The sequence below is a fragment of a genome, unplaced genomic scaffold, assembly GCF_019419815.1.
Source record: "Pyrus x bretschneideri cultivar Hongxiangsu unplaced genomic scaffold, Pyrus_bretschneideri_v1 Contig70, whole genome shotgun sequence".
NCBI classification, from domain to species: domain Eukaryota; kingdom Viridiplantae; phylum Streptophyta; class Magnoliopsida; order Rosales; family Rosaceae; genus Pyrus; species Pyrus x bretschneideri.
This window is the reverse complement of record NW_025999810.1, coordinates 1,053,914-1,075,231: the sequence shown is the minus strand read 5'-3', so window position 1 is coordinate 1,075,231 and position 21,318 is coordinate 1,053,914. Positions and strand designations below refer to the sequence as shown.

At 33.3% G+C, this 21,318-nt stretch overlaps 2 long non-coding RNA genes across 4 annotated transcripts; both read right to left on the bottom strand.

Annotated features, from left to right (window-relative positions):
* Nucleotides 1–6,799: 6,799 nt before the first annotated feature.
* LOC125472646 lies at nucleotides 6,800–7,112 on the bottom strand. The gene is made up of 2 exons (XR_007254559.1): nucleotides 6,992–7,112; nucleotides 6,800–6,850 (listed from the first exon to the last, which is right to left on the bottom strand). It is a non-coding gene; the product is annotated as an uncharacterized LOC125472646 (long non-coding RNA).
* A 3,587-nt stretch (nucleotides 7,113–10,699) lies between these two features.
* On the bottom strand, nucleotides 10,700–17,341 carry LOC125472645. Of its 3 annotated transcripts, none has more exons than XR_007254558.1 (5): nucleotides 16,757–17,341; nucleotides 14,451–14,566; nucleotides 13,024–13,149; nucleotides 12,833–12,870; nucleotides 10,700–10,799 (listed from the first exon to the last, which is right to left on the bottom strand). It is a non-coding gene; the product is annotated as an uncharacterized LOC125472645 (long non-coding RNA). The 3 variants fall into 3 exon arrangements; XR_007254556.1 differs by lacking the exon at nucleotides 10,700–10,799 and adding an exon at nucleotides 11,589–12,041; XR_007254557.1 differs by lacking the exons at nucleotides 10,700–10,799; nucleotides 16,757–17,341 and adding exons at nucleotides 11,589–12,041; nucleotides 15,197–15,456.
* Between the last annotated feature and the right edge of the window lie 3,977 nt (nucleotides 17,342–21,318).

Genomic DNA, 21,318 nt, shown 5'->3' with positions numbered 1-21,318 from the left:
CTGCAGGCTGATAGGATAGGCCCATTGTTTTAGGCAAGGGCTCGGTGTGCAACAAGTAAAGGAGCAGGTTTACTGCTGCAACACAGGCCGAGGGAAATAAGAGGGACAAACCCAGTCAGCTGCTTGAGGTTGATGGAAAGCGGGCCCGTCAGATAAGAAAAGCCCGGCATTAGGCTTTGGGTTTGGTGCACAACGAAGCCCAAAAGGGCTACTATCTGTGGCTGTGCGGCTTAGCTTGGCTTCAGGCTAGCTAGGCGCGGCTTGGCTCAATGATTTTTCCCCATTCTTTTCTTCTTTTTTTCCTCCTTTTTTTTTTCTCATTAGATTTTTAGGGTTTAAAAAAACAAAAAAAAAAAAAAAAAAAAAAAAAAAAAAACATGCTTCTATTTTCTTTTGATTCTTTGAATCACAAATTTCATATAGCAAAAATTGCGTAATGCATGAAACGTGTATATATTGACAAATATATGAAACATATACAATATATATCGGAAGGTAAATATAAATGTAGGGGATTCATGCATCATGGAGAATATTTTCATGATTCATAATCGTTTGAAATATCTTCCTTTATTTTAAAAGAACCAGATTGGCAGAAAACAATTAGCCTTTGAACTTGTAAAAGATCATTCTCAGAAAACCGGAATTGTACTTCCAATGCATTACATCACGTTCAATAAAGAAAAATTAAATTGAATCAATATCATGTAGATCAATTCAATAAAGTAATAAATTAATCATAAAAAAAAACGTAATACTCTCCTGATTGAATATCAAACTCTCTTTAGCACAGCGTCAATAGCATGTTGATAACGTGTTGCAGGCATAATTTACTGAACAATTATGGAGGCCATAGAGAGAGAGGGGGGTACAACACATAGAGAGAGAAAAGAGTAATTTTCTAAAGGACATTAGGCGCTAGTTGGACGGCGGGCTAGGGTTTAGCGCCTAGGCGGCCGCCTGGGCGGACTAGGTGGACTTAAGTAAATCTATTATATTTCATGTAAATAAGTGTCTGTTTATACTTGAAATATATATAATTTCATCATAAACTACATAATAGAATGACATATATATTATGAAGTATTAGAACATAATGAAAACATGGGGAACAAGCCTATAATATGTATTCATTTAAGTATTCAACAAATCTCTTACAATTTATTGAAAAAAATAAAATTCAAAATGAAAGTTATCTATTTTCTGTCTAAGTGAGTTTCAACCTAGGCGGATATGGGCGAGTTAGGCAGGTGCCTAGGTGGTCTAGACGGGTGCCTCAACATGTTTAGGTGCCCCTTCTTAATTTTCAAACGCCTAGGTATTAATTGTGGCGGTGACTAGCCGCCTAGCGCCTAGGAGATTTTTAGAACAGTGGAAGAGAGAGATGTGTAATTGTGAGGTGTGTTCTATTTCACCCTAGTGTGCCTTATTTATGGTAGTAGAGAAGGTTAATTCCTTATTCTAATAAGATTACAACTCTAACAGGATAATATCTCATAAGAATATCATAGATATATTAGAATTTACACAATCACATTCCTAATCTAATAGGACTGCAACATATATTATATTTAGAAAAAAAAATTAAAAATTATAATAAACAATTAAAAAATGCATAGAGATAGATAATAAATGCATAGATATAAGGATAATAGGTAAAGAAAAAAAAAACCAGACGTAGCTATATAATCAAACAAATCTTTATTATGTGCTGGGTCTCTTCAAATAATGAAATTTGACAATTTTTTTACAAATATTCTACTATATTCACAAAAAATAAAAATTGTAATAAACAATTAAAAAAATGCATAGAGATGGGTAATAAATGCATAGATATAGGGATAATAGGTATTAAAATAAAAAAAATTAAAAAAAACAAAATGTTTAGGAGAAGTCGTGAAAAACTAAAATTCTAAACCAAAATTGAACTTATGTGAAAAACAGAAATTAATAACCAAAATTTTAGGAAAATGTTAGATTAAATTTTTAAAATGAGTGTATGCTTAATCTAAAATATTTTAAAATGAATGCCTATATCAAAACACCCCTTATTCTATATATATTAATGTAAATATATTGTTTTATTTAATTGTGTCGTAATAAAATATATAATTTGTACATTTGGGCTTACACAAAAGAAGGGGATGAATTTGGGGTGGGCTTAATTAGACCCAGCCTAATGAAAAGCCCACAAACAAATTGGAGACCTAAATGTCCAATTAATTTCTTGGATCAATTGGAGGACAGGATTCAAACGCAAAAGCTCATTTAAATTATGAAAGAAACACTTCTTTTTAATAGTACAAATGTTTTTATGCACTAATTTTATGTACAAATGATTTTATGAAAGAAACCTTCTTTTGAATCCTGTGAGTTGAAGAAAATAACACTAACTATCAGAGCAATCCATCACTTAATATCACTTGCTAAGAAAGAGAAATATTTAGATGATTAGTAAAATGAAATAAATAGTTAGGCACATGGTTTATAGATTCATGTAAGAAAAAAAAAAAAAAAAAACAAGAGGGGAAAGTCGCTTGTGAATCCCTTTCCGAAATATGTCCAAGTACATCTAGAAAAGGCACTTCTCCTTTTTGACATTTTATTTTTGGCTAACTTATCGGTATTTCTAACACTTATCACTTGTGAGATAAGCAGTTCACATTCGCATTCACAAGTTTTTTGGACCCAATTTTGCATAATCAGCCTGGTTATTATACACCATTAGATGAAAGAATATCTAAGGTCGTTGAGTCTCACGAGTAAAGCAGAAAATCAAAGAAAACCATATTGTATAAGGAAAACTAATGAAAATGATTTCAAAACTTTGAATTTTAACAAAAAACCATGTAATAATTTTATTTAATGGTTAGAACAAAACTCATTATCAACTTAGCCCAATAAAACAGGCCCAACCAAAGTAATTTATCGAGATTCCGATTTTACCCCTAAAGTCAATCACTGGCCCGTTTATTTCTGTCGGTCCCCTTGGACTTGGAGAAGAAAAGCTGATTCACATCAGTTGGGGCTCCCCTGCTCTCGTGAATCCATGAAATTCAATCCATTGCTGTGCTATTCTAATCGCAAACCCTAAATCCCAAACTCCTAAAGCCCAAATCAGAATGGGCAGCAAAAGCGAAGGTAAGAGAAGAAAGCAATTGGAGGACTCAACCGACGATGGTAATAAATTACTTGGGTTGATTAGATCTGCTATGCACGTTCTCATACTTGGACTATTTTTTGGACTGTTGTGTGTTAAATTTGAACAATCAATTACTGGGTTTTGATTAATTTGTAAATGGGATGTGCTATCTACACATTTTTTTAAGTTTTAGTTGTCGGATTGGATGAATTGAAGAAAATCAAATGACAGAAATCAACAAGGATGTGTGAAAAGTAAAAAATAAGTGTATGGATATCATACCCCTTTGTAAATTTATACATATATGAAAGGAAATGGTTGTCCTTTTTTGCTTCGATTTTCAACGAATGAACTTGTTTAGTAGTCTATGGATTTGAAAATTAGTATTGAAATAAATGGCCATGCAATAAGACGACGGGGGGTTTTGCCATATTATGACAGCCTTTGCTTCTTCTTTTTTTCTTTTAATACAATATTTCACAAGAAAACATGAGATGAACAAATGGTGTCATGTAGCTATTAGAATTTGCAATTGGAGCATTTTTTTTTTTTTTTGTGTTGAGTGCGTTAGAATCAATAATTTGCAACCTCAGCTCATTTTTGGCATTTGTGCAAAACTACACTGCTGACAAAATGGGATTGCTTGGAAACATATACAAGAGTTCAATAATGAGTGGATGAGGCTGGATTAGGATTTACTAGTAAATTTTACCCGCACGTTGTTGCGGGAGCGAAAATATAACTATAGACTATATTTTTAACATATAAATAACCAAAGACTAAGATAAACATTAAGTAGAAAATGGAGCAAATATTTTTATAAAGCTGTCTAAGTTTATGTAACTTATAGAAAAGACATTGTGAAATGCCTTGTCATTGATTTACAAAAATGGCTAGTCTAGTATTCCCCATTGACAGTTACATGAACATAGAATATCCCATAAGAGCACATTTTCCTTGAAGCAGTCACTGCATATAAAACTACTGGACATATTACAAATAGTCACTGCACATTTTCTTTTAAATTGGATTATCGTTGCCTTATTACAAATAGTGCCCGCGCGTTGCTGCGGGTCTTAAAACTACTGGACATAAAAGAAGAAAACAGTCAATGCAAACTTGTAATAGATAGTTTGTAATTAACAGGTTTTTAGTATGTTCATGCTATTTAAACACAGAAAATATAATAAGAAAAAGAAGTAGAGTGTTGGCAGAAAGTGATGTAAGTTGCGGCATACCTGTAGTCAAGTCTGTGTAATTGATTTTAGTTGTGAACACCGGTAACATGTACAACTCAGAGAACAAAAAACAGCAGAAACTGAAGAAGAAAATGATGTGCACATAGAACATACTGCAGTAACTATAAATTAAGGTTAGAAGTGTTTTAATAGTGATATAAATTTATGGTGAAGAATTATGTATAAGAGGATAACTGCTTTTATGAGTGTGAGTATATAACACGTCAAAACGATTATTAATAATTAAAGAAATATTTGAAGTAAAAAAATATACATTTGATGTTGAAATTCGAGATAATAAATGTAGCTGTAACTTATTAGAAGTGTTTAAATTGGCATTAACCGGTCGATAACAGTTTGTTCAATTATATTGAATATGATTAGACCATGTTACGATACGATGTTATAGGAAAACGAAGAAAAACTTATAAAAGCTATTAGAAACAAAATATAATTGTAAATATAAAGTTGTGTCATTTGATTCTAAATAAGCATGTATATACTGATAGCAAAACGAAATCGTTAGGGTTTTATCCAAATTAGGAAAAATCTAAAATAAAAATTGAAAGACAACCTTAGATGAAAAAAAAAAAAAAGACTAACACTGTGAATTCTTAGCCCCCCGACTATCCATTGCATTTGGTAATTTTTTAATTTATACAAATAAAGAGTAAGTGAAATTGGATGCATACCTGGGATGAGAATTTGAATAACGTTTCAGAAAATATAAGTTTGTTGCAATTTAGTACAACAAAAATGAAAATTGATGTCTTTTGCAATAAAATATATTTAGTGATAGTGTTATATAAGACTTAGAAAAGTATTGCAAATCATGCTATGATTAAATAGTAGTTTATTTGGCAATATTATAATTTTTAAAACAAAGTTAAATGTTGGCGATCTAAGACGGATCAGATTTACGTAAATTGGTAAACTTAGGTTTAATTATATGGAGTAAGAATCATCATTTCCGTCTTTTCTCTTCAGAGGAATTAACTATTACCAATTTATATAGATACTTTCTTCTTCTAACTTATTGTGAATACATGGTTAATTATTTGTTTGTCTACCAAAAGGTTTAAGGCTGACATTTGGAAGTATAAACAGACATCCTTCCATTAAAGATAAATCCTGCCCATATTTTGTAAATCTGTGAAGGAACATATTAGATTAAAATATGTGGACATGGTATATCTCTAGTAAAAATGTCTACTTTATACTTTTGGATGTTCAATTTAGCCTTTCAATATGCAAGCAAGTAATTTGTCATGTATTTAGATCATGTGAAAAGAAGATGGTTTGTATATATATTAGTAATAGCTAATTCCTCTGAAGAGAAAGCTTAGTAAAAATTGTAATTAAACGTAAAGCATTAACAAAACAAAATTAATAAAGTATTAATTAATTTTACATACCTTTGAATGTTTGCCTCTTCATTGTTTGAAAATGTATTTGTCAGCACTGTAAGCTCCTTACTAAATTAGCAATTTTTTTTTTCCTTCCTAAAATTGTAAAATAAAGTGTTAAAAAAAAAGTTTTATGGCTACTAATTATAATATATAATAATTAGTTGACATCGATGGAAAAATGGTGTCATACGTAGGAAGAAAGTATAAAAACGAAATTTGAATGTAAGAAATAAAAAACAATTTGTAATTCATTATCATGCATTGTTATCTGTTTTATGGTAAACATAAAAGATGAAAGGTTTAAGGAACTTTAGACAATTCTTCTATTACAACATGGAAATATTCTCATGGAAAAAACATAATTGAACCATGGAACTAATTATCTCACAAATAATGATTGTATGGATACCTAAGACAAAACTGAACCAGATTTAAAGAATTGTACAGAGAGTTGTTTCATAGCTTTCATACGATCATCAAATAAGTTTTGCATAATTATGTCCCATAATTTTTAGGAATGAAAGAAACACATATAGCACTCATACTCTGAACTGAAAATATTCTTTAATTTCTTCAGTAATAACGTTGTTAAGGGAGAGAATGAAACTGGAATTTTATATTTTGGAGATTTTAGTGCACACATACATATCACATGTGCACGGAAAGCAGATTGAATTCAAATTGCAATTATATCCTCAATTGGCAATCTAAGATTTTACCATCTAAAAAAGTAGACTTTTACAAATTTATGCAGTTTATTGTTTTATGAAATGAAATCCCTGTCAAAAAAATGTAATGACGAATGAGGAATTACAATTTCATACCAACATGAGCCTTGAAATGTTACATCTATAAATTCTGAGTTGAAGGAACCCAAAAGTTGAATCCGTAGCTTTCAAAGTGATGCAAAATTTTTCCTAAACTATTAAAGGCCAGGCTCATGACACATAATCTCTAAGCAGCCAAAGAAGAAAAAAACTAAAAGCTAAGATATTGTATGTACATTTCAACTACCTTAGGTAAAGCAATGACATAGGCCTGATGTTCCAATGATGCAAAACCTGTAAAGTTGGGCAATTAGAAAAATTAATTCTTTTGGTTATAAATATTCAATTAGATACATTTTAAATAAGAACCAGACAAAAAATGCACACAAACGTGAGTTATGAAGATTGAGACAGCATAGAGGAAATGAAATAGACCTCATCAAGAGTAATACTACTGTAGTTTGTAGAAGGTGCCCAATCCTTAATGTCTTCAATTAGATTCATTTTAAATAGGATCAGCTGCTGCTATTTTTTCGATGTAGGACAATCGGGTCCTAACGTTTCCCCAATAGAAAACTCTAACTCTAAAATATGATTATATATTAGAATTTATAAACAAAGTCAGAGGAAAACATTATGATTATTGAGCTAGTATTGAATAATGGGTACAAAACTGAAACTTTTGGATGGTCAACCTTGTTTGCAGATGAAATTAAGCATCCCGAAAAACCAAAACAAATCAATTTAACATAAAAGTTTGTACTACTCACCTCAAATTGGCCGGAGAACTCATAATGGAATTTCTACCTCGCAATTTTTCCGTAACCTTTTCCATCTCAGTATTTCTAAATAGGACATGGATTCTATAACATTAGTTAAAGAAAAAATTTATCTATACTACACATATGTAGATCAATTCCCAATAAATTAAGATGAAATCAAGGTATGGAATATATTAATTTAGGGTTGGAAAATCACCTCGAAATTTCAATCGACAGAGATTGAGCAAGAAAGCCGAGAGACGAAGACATTGGGAGAGATGGAAGAGAGAGAAGTGATTTGAGAGATGAGAAAGTGAGAGATGCAAAGTCTCTGAACTGGGTTAATTTTCTTGTAAATTTTGTAACACATCTTTAAAAACAATATTCAAAGTACAGTTTTTAACATTACTCTCTACATTTTCTATTAAAATTTTTAAACCTTCTCTTGATGTCACTCTTGATAATGCTACATATAATTGGCCATGTGTAAAAACAGGTTCTGGAAGATATAAACCAACTTGTTTAAGAGATTGTCCTTGACTTTTATTGATTGTCATTGCATAACATGCTCTAATTGGAAATTGACGTCTTTTGAAGATGAAAGGCCACTTATTTTCTGTAGCTGTAAGAGTGATTCTTGGTATGAAAACTTTATGACCAATATTAGTACCAGTAAGAATTTTAGCTTCAATAATTCTATCAAATAATTGAGTAACAACTAATCTAGTTCCATTACACAAACCTGAAGACTGATTTAAGTTTCGTAGTAGCATAATAGGCATTCCTATTTTTAGTACCAAATTATGTGCAGGTAAACCATTGAATTCAAGCTTGTTTAAAAATTCTGTGGGGTACATTATTTCAAGATTTTCAACATTTGCATTTGAAGAACATAAAGAATCATAACTCAAAAATGTTTGTTGTTGTCCAGGTAATAAATTAATTATATAATTATTCACATCTGTAACAGTTGTATTTCGAGGTGTTATAATATCTCTTTCCCTTAAATAAGCAAAATTGTCAAAAAAAAGTTTCAAAACTCGGGTATGTTGCAGAAAAAATTGAATGGATAGCGTTTGTAGAACAATCAATTATCAAATCTTGTGGTATTTGAATCAAAGATGAATCCCTATCAATTGAATTATTCACATTGTTTGCATCATTAATTTGTCCATCACCAATTTGTAGAATCCAATTTGCAAAAGAACTAATTTTATTTTTTTCTTCAATACTCAATCCATTTTTTGACAATCTCATATTTTCTTTCAAATGAAAAATTTTAAAATATGGCCATAAATAAGAACTATTCAATGAAGAATTTATTATATCCTCTTTAGTTCCTTCAGGAATAACAGGTAATATTTGTCGAAAATCACCACCCAATAAAAGAGTTTTTCCACCAAATGGAACATTTTTATCGAAAGCTTGTGAATTTGACAAAATATCCGAAAATGATTTATCCAATGCTTCAAAACAATATTTATAATTCATAGGTGCTTCATCCCATATAATTAAATCTGTTTTTTCAATTAATCCTGCAAGATGAGTTTTTTTCTTTATTGAACAAATTGAAGAATCAGTAATAATCAAAGGGATTTTAAATCTAGAATGGGCTGTTCTATCACCTGGTAATAATAATGATGCTATTCCTGATGATGCAACAGCTAGAACAATTTTACCGTCTGATCTAAGCTTACTTGTAATTGTATCCCATAAAAAAGTTTTTCCAGTGCCTCCATGACCATAAACAAAGAATAGACCTCCTTTTTTTGCATTCACAGCATTTAAAACACAATCATAAACATGTTTTTGACCTTGGTTAAGCTGTGATTTCAAAAGTGCATGTTTCTTATAAAGTTCTTCACAATCATAATTTAATTCTTCTCTCAAAAGCCTATTTTGAATTTCTAACATTTTTTCTGCATTAGGCATGGGAAGATGATATTTTTTCAAAGAGGTAGATGCATTATTAAAAAGTAATTCTAATTCAAATAGCACTGAATTTTTTAATTCATGTTCTGGCACAATCATATCTGGAATTGCAAAAGTTTTTCGCAATTTGTATAAAATGTCATCATACATGTTTTGCCAATGGCTATCAAAAAGATTTTGAGAATTTGCTGCATCACAAAATAAAATTATTGTGACAAACAATTGTCTTAATTGAGCAGACGATGCAATATGTGCAGCACTTGATAAAGCCTCAATCCATTCTTTATCATCACCTAATAGTCCTAATGATTTGCATGCAGAATGGTAGGAAGAATGTACAACACCATTAATTGTTTTTAAATCCTCAAAACTAATGGCGCCTTTTTTTAAATTCAAAAGCATTCTCAAATAATATAATTCGCCAGATGCAGGATGTACATATGCTATTCTGCCAATTGATGCTTTATATTTTCTTGGCTTCCAAGTTTTTTTCTTTACATCATACAAAAATTTTGTGGGAATTTGTGCATAAGTTAGTTCACGCACGTTAGGAAAATTTTTGTTCAATTCAAACCAACTTGTTAACATTGTGTTTTCAAAAGCTTTTTGATTAATGATTGACTGTAGTGATTGATCAGCTGTAAAAACAACATTTTGTTCTAATGGTAAATGAACTGGTAATCGCTCTACAGAAGGCTCTCTATGATGTATGAAGTATTGAAATAGTCTCCAAACAGCCTCATAAGGTGATATATATCTACAATTGAGGTATGCTAAAATCTCATCATTCAAATTTTCTTGAAAAACTAAACGTGCTCTATCTGAACCTTTATTTACATATTTGAATAAATATTTTATAAGCATTGATTAACAACAGGATTCAACATTTATATGTGCATTATATTTTAGTAATAACTCTGCATTGTAAGGAACAACAAATCTATTATCAACTTTTATGCCGTTTTTAATCACAAATTTTTCTTCATCTTCACGACGTTTATAAACAGCAAAACCATTTGTGTCAAAAATTGTTTCGCTTTTATATGGCTTAGGAAAGTTTTTAGAACATTTATTTTCTCGCATGCAAGGTGATTTTGGATTAATACAACCACATGGACCATGAATCATAAACTGATTAACAGTTTCATAAAGTTGTGGATGCAAATTTTTATCAGGTAATTCAGCAGAAATAATTGAGTCTATATCTGATGCGCAAAAACATTTCACATTTGGTTTCAACCATATTAACATATGAGAATGAGGTAAACCTCTTTTTTGAAATTCAACTGTGCAAACATCTGTTCATGAGGAAAAAATGAAAACAAAGAAAAGAATAAAAGTGAATTTTATAATAAATAAGAAAACTAAAAAGCTTGAAATAAGTGCTAGAATGAGTTTTAGTAACTTACTTGCTTGAATTTCTCCAAAAGGCTTCCCGGACTTGATGAAGTCAATCATATGATCAAGCTTCATTTTGAAGATTCTAGAAATTATATCAGGTCTATCTTCAGGTTTGAATCCTGGCTTATTCTCAAACTCTCTTGTGATTTCTGGCCATTTAACATTACATGTAAATGTTATAAACAAATCAGGATGTCCGTATTCTCTACAAATAGCCATAGCATCTTGATAATTATTTATCACATATCTAGGACTTCCAGTATATGAAGCAGGTAATACAATTTTTTGTCCCAAATTATTTGCATCAGTATCACCTTTTGAGAATGCATCATATATCCCTTTATAAACTTCACTTCTCAAATTTTTTTGATTTTGTCTAATATAATCTAATCTATCTTCTTCAAGTGTTGCAAAAGAATCGACCAAATATTGTTGAAAAAGTCTTCCTCCTCTTAACAATGTACTTAATGGTGGTTCTCGCTCTTGAATTTGATAAGCAATGAAAGCTCTCATTGGTATTCTTTGTCTTTTAGTTTTTTTACCCCTATAATTTTCATTCCATTTTAAATTTGGTCTATAACCATCTTCACCATATGGAAAAAGAATTGGATATTGCAGAGACATAAATTTAGGATTCAACTTTATTACACGTTTTAATTCGTGACTTTTAGACTCTATAATAATATCTCGATTAGAATCATACAATCCTATATCTCCAACTATCAAACCACCTATTTCATCAGTTGTAGGTTGCTCATATTGTTTGCTATCGTTTAATTGCCTGCCTAGCAAAGTCATTTTTAATGAAGAAAGACCATCATTTTCAAATTTATCTCTTGCCATTCGAAAAAGTTTAACCAATTCATTTGATGCATCAAACATTTTGATTAACCCTTCTACAATTGTTGGGTCTAGGCTTTGATTGTTTCCATTGGAATTAAAAACTTTAAGTCGATTTTCCACCTCATTATATGTATCATAGACATACAATTGAGCAAATTTTGGAGACTCATTATCAACAGGCAAAAGAGATCCCATTAAATGACAAACTTGACCACTGATTTTGAAAATATAAGGGCTTGATCCATTGTTAATTGAGTTATCAACTTTGGCTCCCATTGAAGTGAATGCAAACATTGAGTTATAAGTTCTAATATTTTGTCGAAATGATAAATTTTTTTGCCCTTTAGTTGGATCAAGTAAGTAATCTAAAAATGGTGGTGCTGGTTTTGGATTTGGAAACTTAATTTTTCCTTGTTGGCAACAAAGAGTGAAAACAGGTAGATCGTTTTTACACTTTGGTTTAAGAGACTCTTTTAGCCAAAAATAAGCACCACAATGAACACACTTATAACTTTTATCTCCTAAGTCAGCATATTCTTTAACAACTCCTGCAAAAAAAGATACAAAAACAAAACAAAATGAGCATAATATTATTTAGGCAATTAGAAAATTGAAATTCATGATATATCAAATTAATAGATGCATAAATTAAGAACTAACCTTTTCTATTCTTTTGAAAAAATGCTTGACCCTTGTTCATAAGATTATTATTCTGATCATCAAAGGTTTGTTGAGTATTTTTTGTAGATTGGTCTAATACATTGACAACCTTTTTTCCCTTTTTATCTCTTAAGAGAACATTTTTTTCAACAACAGTCATGCAATGTGATTCATTGATATTGGAAGAACTTATGTTTTCAACATCTTGTTGAACAGAAGATGTGCTAGTACCATCTTGGTAGTCAATGGCTGAGTTTTCCTGAATAATTGGACTACTCTTAGATAAGAAAACATCGACATAGTTTTGTATACAACTTATTCTACACACTCTTTTAAATTGTCTGTCATATTCAGATAAAACATAGGATTGATTATTGACAAACTCTTTCTCGTGTTCAGTATCATTAATTGGTAAAGCATTTGCAAGTCTTTTTGACATGATGGAATCAAATTGTAATACAAATTTGAAAACAAATTAGTGCAAACCACGCTGGAAAAAAAGAAGTATCAACAAACACATAATGTGAAGATTAAACAAATATATACTATAATGATTAAAAAGAATAGATCACCCAAATTTTAAAATGCGACTGGAAAAAAAAAAGTTATAAAAAAAAAAAAAGAAGATTAAAAAAAGTAAAGTTTAAAACTAAATAATTTAAAATTTAAAATTGCTCACCTTTAACAATTGAAATTTTAGAAAATACGATAGCCAATCTGTTCAAAAAGGCAAACAACAAACAATTATTACAATGGACAATAGAATTTAGTTCAGCAACATATGGCAAGAAACAAAATATAAAACAAATAATAAATAGAACTTAAAAAAATTTAAAAATTAACAAAGTAATAAGATAACTACATTCTTACTTCTTATAGTTCAGTTGTGAAACTATGCACCAATGCAACATGTAACCACAGAGCAAAATTTATTTTGCAGATAAGTTTTCAATGGGAGTATCACTTCTTACTTGTCTTATCCACGCTGAGTGGAAACTGCAAAGATCAACAGTATTAACAATGTTTATTCTTAATGAAAAACAAATTACAAAAAATAAAAAAACCAATTGATTTTTACTAATACATAAATTATATAAATTGATGGCTAGATTATCAAATATATCGTGAGAAAATAGGAGCCCTAAAACTTTTTTAAACAATGGGTGACACAGAATTAACAAATACACCTGTTCAAAGAAATGTATATGTTAACTAAAACAAAAATTGTTATCACAATAGAAAATTGTAATATCACTCCGTCATATTGACAGTTTTTGCAAACATCTAACTTTTTTAATAACACAGTATATGACTATAAAAAAGCATTTTACATATAATTTATCTATGATATTCACAGTTTTACTAAAAACGATAACACAGTTAACTACAAAAATAAAAACTATCTATGGTTCCAAGAATCATGATTAACACAACGTGGAACCGATGGGTTTAAAATGTATAAGCTAAAATTAAAAGTAACTTCTCAGATAAAAAGGTAATATACAGAGTAAAGGACAAAAAAAAAACAAAAAGACTATACTGCATAGATAACATTGATAAAAAAAAACAAAACATTCTATTTTTATGATAATGTACTATCTAGTTATAAAATTATAACATAAAGTAGCTCAACATTATAACTTAAGTAAAGAAATATTTGAAAAGAATGATTCGATATACAATTTAGAGCCACAGTATTAACTACAATCAGACAATTGTCAAACAAAAGGAAGAAATATAATCTTGAACACAATATTAACAAAGTGAAAAGCACTTACAAACACAATCAATTGTCTGTAAACTTGACAGCTGAAAGCTAACTTGGCAGTTAAAATTACAATAGGAACTGAGATGCAACAAAGATTTTTTTTTTTTTTTTTGTTCAACCAAAATTAATCTGCAGATGATTGCAAACAAAGTAATAATTACTTCTCAAATAAATATAAAATGAATTTAAAATATTTCAAGGCTACTTTTAATAACAGCATAATAGAGATAAAGATTTTATCAACATGACTCTCAATTTTATGCAGGTTGGGATAATCCAATTTAAAAGAAAGGGATTTCTTCCCTAATTGTTGTGATAAGAATCACTTAAAGACAATAAGAACCACTCCAATTCATAATAACAGAGTGTGCTTGAACATAAGAGATGCTTATGTGACCTCCGAACTTCTCAGAAGAAATGATGTTGATGCATTAGAGATTCATACAACTGGAAGGTACAGTTTCTTAATAATTGAAAAGTAAGCATACATGTTAACTACTATTAAGCTGATTGAGGGAAGAACTTTTACCACTTCTATGGATGTTCTATGCACTTTAATCTAATTGAGCTCAAAACTTCAACATTAATTCAAGCATAGGTAGTCACACTTTGCTAAGCCTTAATTTCTTCAAACACCAATATTTCCTGCAAGAAAAACCCGAATCACATTAGACAACGGCATTGAATACAGTAAAAAATCAACGAAACAGTCAATGCAATACGAAAAAACTTCAATATTACACCAACCAACCAATCGATGTACAGGAAAACCCTAACCTAAAAGACCAAAATTTTCCAAAACAAAAAATGCAATTAGATGGAACAACCAGACACTAATGTCGGAAAAAAGCAGAAAACATTCCACATAAAAAAACCCACACACCTTAATCGAAAAGGGTTTCCAAGATTGGACAGAGAAACCCTAAAATCGATAAATCAGTATTTCTCGAAACAAAAAATGCAATCAAATTAAACAATGATGCTAAAAACACGAAAAAAAATAGGAAGGAACTGATAAAAAAACGCAAATATTTTAATTTTACACCAATCGGTCTACAAATTTTCTTCCTAATCAAAGAAAAGAGAAAAAGAATAAAATAGACAAACCACCTAAAACACCGCAATCAGCCAGAAAACCCACCTCTTCAGATGGCAAACAATCAACACGAATAGAGAAGCAAGGAAACACGAAGATCAAACATGGAAAAAAGCAGAGAAACAGAGAGCAGGTGAAAGCAAAAAGCAACGGAAGAAAATGAGAGAGGGTTCGAGCACCTTCCCGTATGTAGACTTACTCTACCAAGAGGCAAAATCGCCAATTCATGTAGCATCTTTTAAAGGGCTGAAAACCGTGCGTTAGATCAGGAGCAAAACCGGATTGGCACTGTTAATGAACAATGCCAATCCACTGAGCTTTAGTATATACTTGCTCGCCGATTTCAAATCACTCTAATTCTCATCCTATTTAACGGGTTTTGAATTGCTACGAACTTCTACAATTCTCAAATCACAAAATTTCAATAAGGGCATATGCCGAAACACAAAAAAAATCCATACAATGATCATTTAAGGATTGTGTCACATCCCAGCCCGGGTGGCACCACTTCCCGGGCCCGCTCCACCACCGTAGCACGATATTGTCCGCTTTGGGCCCCGACCACGCCCTCACGGTTTTGTTTCTGGGAACTCACACGAGAACCTCCCGATGGGTCACCCATCCTGGGAGTGCTCTCGTGCGCTACTCGCTTAACTTCGGAGTTCCTATGGAACCCGAAGCCAGTGAGCTCCCAAAAGGCTTCGTGCTAGGTAGGGATGAGAAATACATTTAAGGATCACTTCCCTGGGCGATGTGGGATGTCACAATCCACCCCCCTTAGGGGCCCGACATCCTCGTCGGCACATTCGCGACCAGGGTTAGGCTCTGATACCAATTTGTCACATCCCGGCCCGGGTGGCACCACTTCCCGGGCCCGTTCCATCACCGTAGCACGATATTGTCCGCTTTGGGCCCCGACCACGCCCTCACAGTTTTGTTTCTGGGAACTCACACGAGAACCTCCCGATGGGTCACCCATCCTGGGAGTGCTCTCGTGCACTACTCGCTTAACTTTGAAGTTCCTATGGAACCCGAAGCCAGTGAGCTCCCAAAAGGCCTCGTGCTAGGTAGGGATGAGAAATACATTTAAGGATCACTTCCCTGGGCGATGTGGGATGTCACATATTGACATACAAAAAAAATCCATAATTCAAACTTTAAAATGCAGAACAAACAAAGAAAACCCAAAAGTTAATCATGGCCATTTTTCTTCTTCTAAATTCCGGACAAAAATCAAACCACAGATAATCAGAACAACCAAATCCAAAAATTTCCCCAAAAAAAACCTGAACAACAATAAAATTAATTAGTCTAAACCTTAAACCGCAGCCATATCCTTCCTCAACAATTTTTAAATTTTAATTAAAACACAAAAAAAATGAAAAAAAGGTTAAAGATAAATTATATAACCGTAGCCATATCCATTCGTCGGCAATCTTTCAATTTTAGTTAAAACGCAAAAATTATTAAAAAAAAAACATAGCAGGCACAGATCACATAATCGAAAAGAAGTTTCGCAACTCATGATCATCCATTTGTATAGCTGGAAATGTTTAGCCCTTAATTAAAACACCAAAATAAAAAATTCCTCACTGACAGTACAAAACCGAAACATACAAAGCAAAACCCAAAAATTAATCATCAGTATTCCCTTTTTTTTTCTTCTTTTTTTTTTAAGTTTGAGGGAAAAATCAAAGCACAAACAAAAAAAAATAACACCAAAGAGATAAATTATATACCTGACCCAGAAAAAGCTAGGAAGAATAAAAGCCTAAAACTTGAAGAAAAATGTTTCCTGCAACCAAAATGCAAAATCAGAGATAACAACCAGACGTAGAGCGCGAAAAAACAAAGAAAACGCTGGGCAAAAAACCCGAATAGCCGATATTGTTGTGATAAGGCAACGATGAGTGCGTATTTTAGATAGAGAATCAAGCGACTGGATATTTCGATTTGCCGTTGGAGATTGGAACGATCTGGATGAATTTTGGTTTCGGGATTCTAAGGTTGGATGAACGCAGGTTTTTTTTTTTTCATTCCAGGAGAGATGAAGCAAATGAAAGCAATTGGAAGCGATTGGAAGCCACTGGAAGCAAATAGAAATCCTGACATTAAGGGCCAAATGATCCCGATGACCAACACGTGGAACTAACACGCAGTAGCAGATAAAAGTGGAAAAAGCTGGAACCCTAGAAAACACAACACGCACGCACGGACGGAAAGAAAAATGAGAGAGGGGCAAAGTGGCCAATTCACCATTCAACCCCACTAAAGCTGAAAAAACATGAAGAGAAAGAGGGGCAAAACCGGTGGAGCACTGTTAATGAACAGTGACAATCCACCGGCTTTTAGTATATATAGAATAGAATATAAGAAGCATACCGAGTTGTACAATGCCAGAGGATTGTGAGGACGATTTATACAGAAAAAGTGCATTCTAGTCTCCGTGACGCTTGATTTGATCTTTTTCACAATTTCCATCTCTCTCGTATCCCCGAGACACTTGTAGTTTTGTAACACGATTGAATGAAAATGTATGTGTTGCATTTAGAGTATCTTCAAATAAGATGTCAAATATAACTCTAGTTTGGCTTAGCTTAAATTTAAATGTTTTGTAAACACTTAAAATCAGTTTCTTTTCAAAATTATGGGTGAAAATAAGCTAAAGCCAAAGCTGGAAAAGGTAGCTTTCAAAAATCAGCTTATTTCAACATAACATGGGTGAACAGTAACAAGTTAATGAAATTTTCAATTTTCCAATCCTACCCTCCCCTTTCTTTCTCACTCTGTCTTCCCCATTTTTCCCAGAACCCACCTTCGGCTTCCTTCCAAGACTTCTCTCTCACTTCCATTCTGTGTTTCAGAAAAATCCTTCAGGAATGCAGCCATCTCTTTAAAAAAAAAAAAATTATATTATATTTAAGCAAGCCTTTCCTTTTCCCCTGTTCATTTAATTGTTTTCTACTATTATACAGATCCTAAAACTTGACAGAAAGATTGGAGCTTTCAGCTTGCTACACCAGATCTGCAAGAAGCCATCCTTCCTCCCAATGATCTCTCTCGTTCTCCAGGTCGCGTTCTCCGGCTCGGCGTTCTTCCTGCCATGAACGCACGCCTCAGCTGCAATCGACTCCCTTGAAGCTTCACTGCGTGAGGCTTTCCGTGAAGCTATGGATTCTGCACTCGTCGCCACTGATTTGGCCGTGCACTTTCTTCGTTTCGTCGTGATTTGTCTCTCGTCGCTGGGGGAGAATCAAATCCAACCCTGATGTTTTCTGCTGATGGTGAATCGCACGATCTCGGTCATCCCAAACTTCAAGGACGCAAACAACCAAGATCGCCAGTCAAAGTCCATTTCGTTCCGCCGTTGTTTTCGTCATCACCATTGTTGTGAGAAATCGCAGCTCCGTCCGTCAAGCCACGGTCGAACTCGAACGCTTCAATGGCAGCCCACACCAACAATAGCAAACCATTTTTGAGCAACCAGGAAGCTCCAGCAAGTGTGCAGGGCCTGGGTGTTCCTCTACGGAATGCAAATGCCACCAAATCTACAGGTCTCTCTCAACTAGTAGACCAGGAAACCAATACGAACACCACTAAACATCGCCATGAGGTATTGCGATATTTGATTTACAATTTGTCGATTGGGAAGGCCAAATGGCATTTGCTTCTGTAGTTTATTTTGGCGTATTATCTTGGTGTTATTTTGGTGATGTATGATGTTTTATTGACTGCAATTAATGGATGGGTTAATTGGTACCTTGTGGGTAAATTTGTGAAGAAGAATTTCTATGCATTGCATATGTTTGATAAAATGTGACATCAAGGCTTCTCAGGAAGTCATCTCCAAAGCTTGTTTTCATCTCCTCGTATCAAAAAAGAAAGAAACAAATGGCTTAATACCAATATGCGTAATTAATTACCCTAACCAAAAGAATGAGAATAAAGAGTTAATTACCTCATGAAACATGGATTGGACTAAAATATTTTAATTCAAGTAATTTGTCATACTAATTAATATTTAAAATAAAGTTTATATTTAGTAATTCAGCTTTATTTGTTAAAAAAATTAAATTAATGGCACATCTAGTATTATATCTTTTTTTATCATTTCACACCGTCACAGTTGTTTTATATAAAAGTTTACCAAACACTATAATATTGCTTCTTTTTTCTTTCAAAATCACTTTTACAAAAAAGTTTACCAAACACTCTACTACTTTATTTCACAGTTGTTTATTCCCACATCACAATATAATCAATTTTTTTTCAAGGCACAACAATACCAAATCAGCCCATAACATGTCAAAATTTTATTTTATGGCTGATGTGGAAAATTGAATACAAGTGCTAAATTTTCTTCTTTTCCAATGGATGCGTTAAATATTTATTTTATTGGACCTAGAGTTACATTAACTATTAAAAAATAATCAAAATTAATTGTAGTTTTTATTCTATTGGTTGTTAATGGGACTCATGTATTAAAAAATTCAATTAAATATATTTGACTCCTTCTTTGTTTGCTGTAAAAAAGGCAGCTAGAAAGTAAGGAGTCAAATGACTCACATGCCACATCATAGATAGTATATCCATTGGAGAACATCTAAATGTCTTTTAATCCTATTTAGCATATTTGACATCTGTTTTGGAGATGGTCTTATAGGTGCTATGAAAATTTTGTTTTGTTTTATGCATATTAAAAATAGTCAGTATTCGGTTTAAGAAATAATGATAATACTTGTGTTCAATTCTAGAAATAGTCATTGTTCAATTTAAGAAATAGTCAGTGTTTAATTTAAGAGACAATATTTCTGAAACTACAAAAAAATTACCCACACTATTTCTTAAACTGAAGTAAAATTACACATTATTTCTAGAACGACAAAAAAATAACTTACAATATTTCTGAAGCTGAACAATAATAACCCACACTATTTTTGGAAAGGAACAAAATAAACAATATTTGTCACATCCCCGCCCGGGGTCCACCACATCCCGGGCCCGCTCCACCACTGTAGCATGATATTGTTCGCTTTAGGCCCCGACCACGCCCTCAAGGTTTTGTTTCTGGAAGCTCACACGAGAACTTCCTAGTGGATCACTCATCATGAGAGTGCTCTCGCACGCTACTCAATTAACTTCAGAGTTCCTATGGAACCCGAAGCTAATGAGCTCCCAAAAGGCCTTATGTTAGGTAAAGATGGGAATATACATATAAGGATCACTCCCTTGGGCAATGTGAGATCTTACAATTCACCCCCCTTAGGGGCCCGACGTCTTCGTCGGCACGCTACGGCTAGGGTTAGGCTCTGATACCAAATTGTCACATCTCGGCCCGGGGTCCATCGCATCCCTGGCCCGTTCCACCACCGTAGCATGATATTGTCCGCTTTAGGCCTCGACCACACCCTCACGGTTTTGTTTCTAGGAACTCACATGAGAACTTCCCAGTGGGTCACCCATCATAAGATTACTCCCGCGCGAACTCGCTTAACTTCGGAGTTCCAATGAACCCCAAGCCAATGAACTCCCAAAATTGTAACATCCCACATCGCCCAGGGGAGTGATCCTTAAATGTATGTCCTTACCTAGCACGAGGCATTTTGGGAGCTCATTGGCTTCGGGTTCTGTAGGAACTCCGAAGTTAAGCGAGAAGGGAGCTAGAGCAATCCCATGATGGGTGACCCACTAGGAAGTTGCTTATGAGTTCCCAAAAACAAAACCGTGAGGGAATGGTAAGCCCAAAGCGGACAATATCGTGCTACGGTGATGGAGCGGGCTCTTACCCTGTTGGTCCCACTTAGGCTGGGATGTGACAATTTGGTATCAAAGCTAATCCCTGGCCGGAAGTGTGCCGACGAGGACGTCGGGCCCCTAAGGGGGGTGGATTGTAACATCCCACATCGCCCAGGGGAGTGATCCTTAAATGTATATTCACATCCTTACCTAGCATGAGGCCTTTTGAGAGCTCACTGGCTTCGGGTTCCGTAGGAACTCCGAAGTTAAGCGAGAAGGGGGTTAGAGCAATCCCATGATGGGTGACCCACTGGGAAGTTGCTCGTGAGTTCCTAAAAACAAAACCATGAGGGAATGGTAAGCCCAAAGCGAACAATATCGTGCTACGGTTTTATATTTCTAAAGTGACAATTTGGTATCAGAGCCTAACCCTAGCCGCGTGTGTGTCGACGAGGACGTCGGGCCCCTAAGGGGGGTGGATTGTAACATCCCATATCGCCCATGGGAATGATCCTTATACATAGCACAAGGTATTTTGGGAGCTCATTGGCTTTGGGTTCTGTAG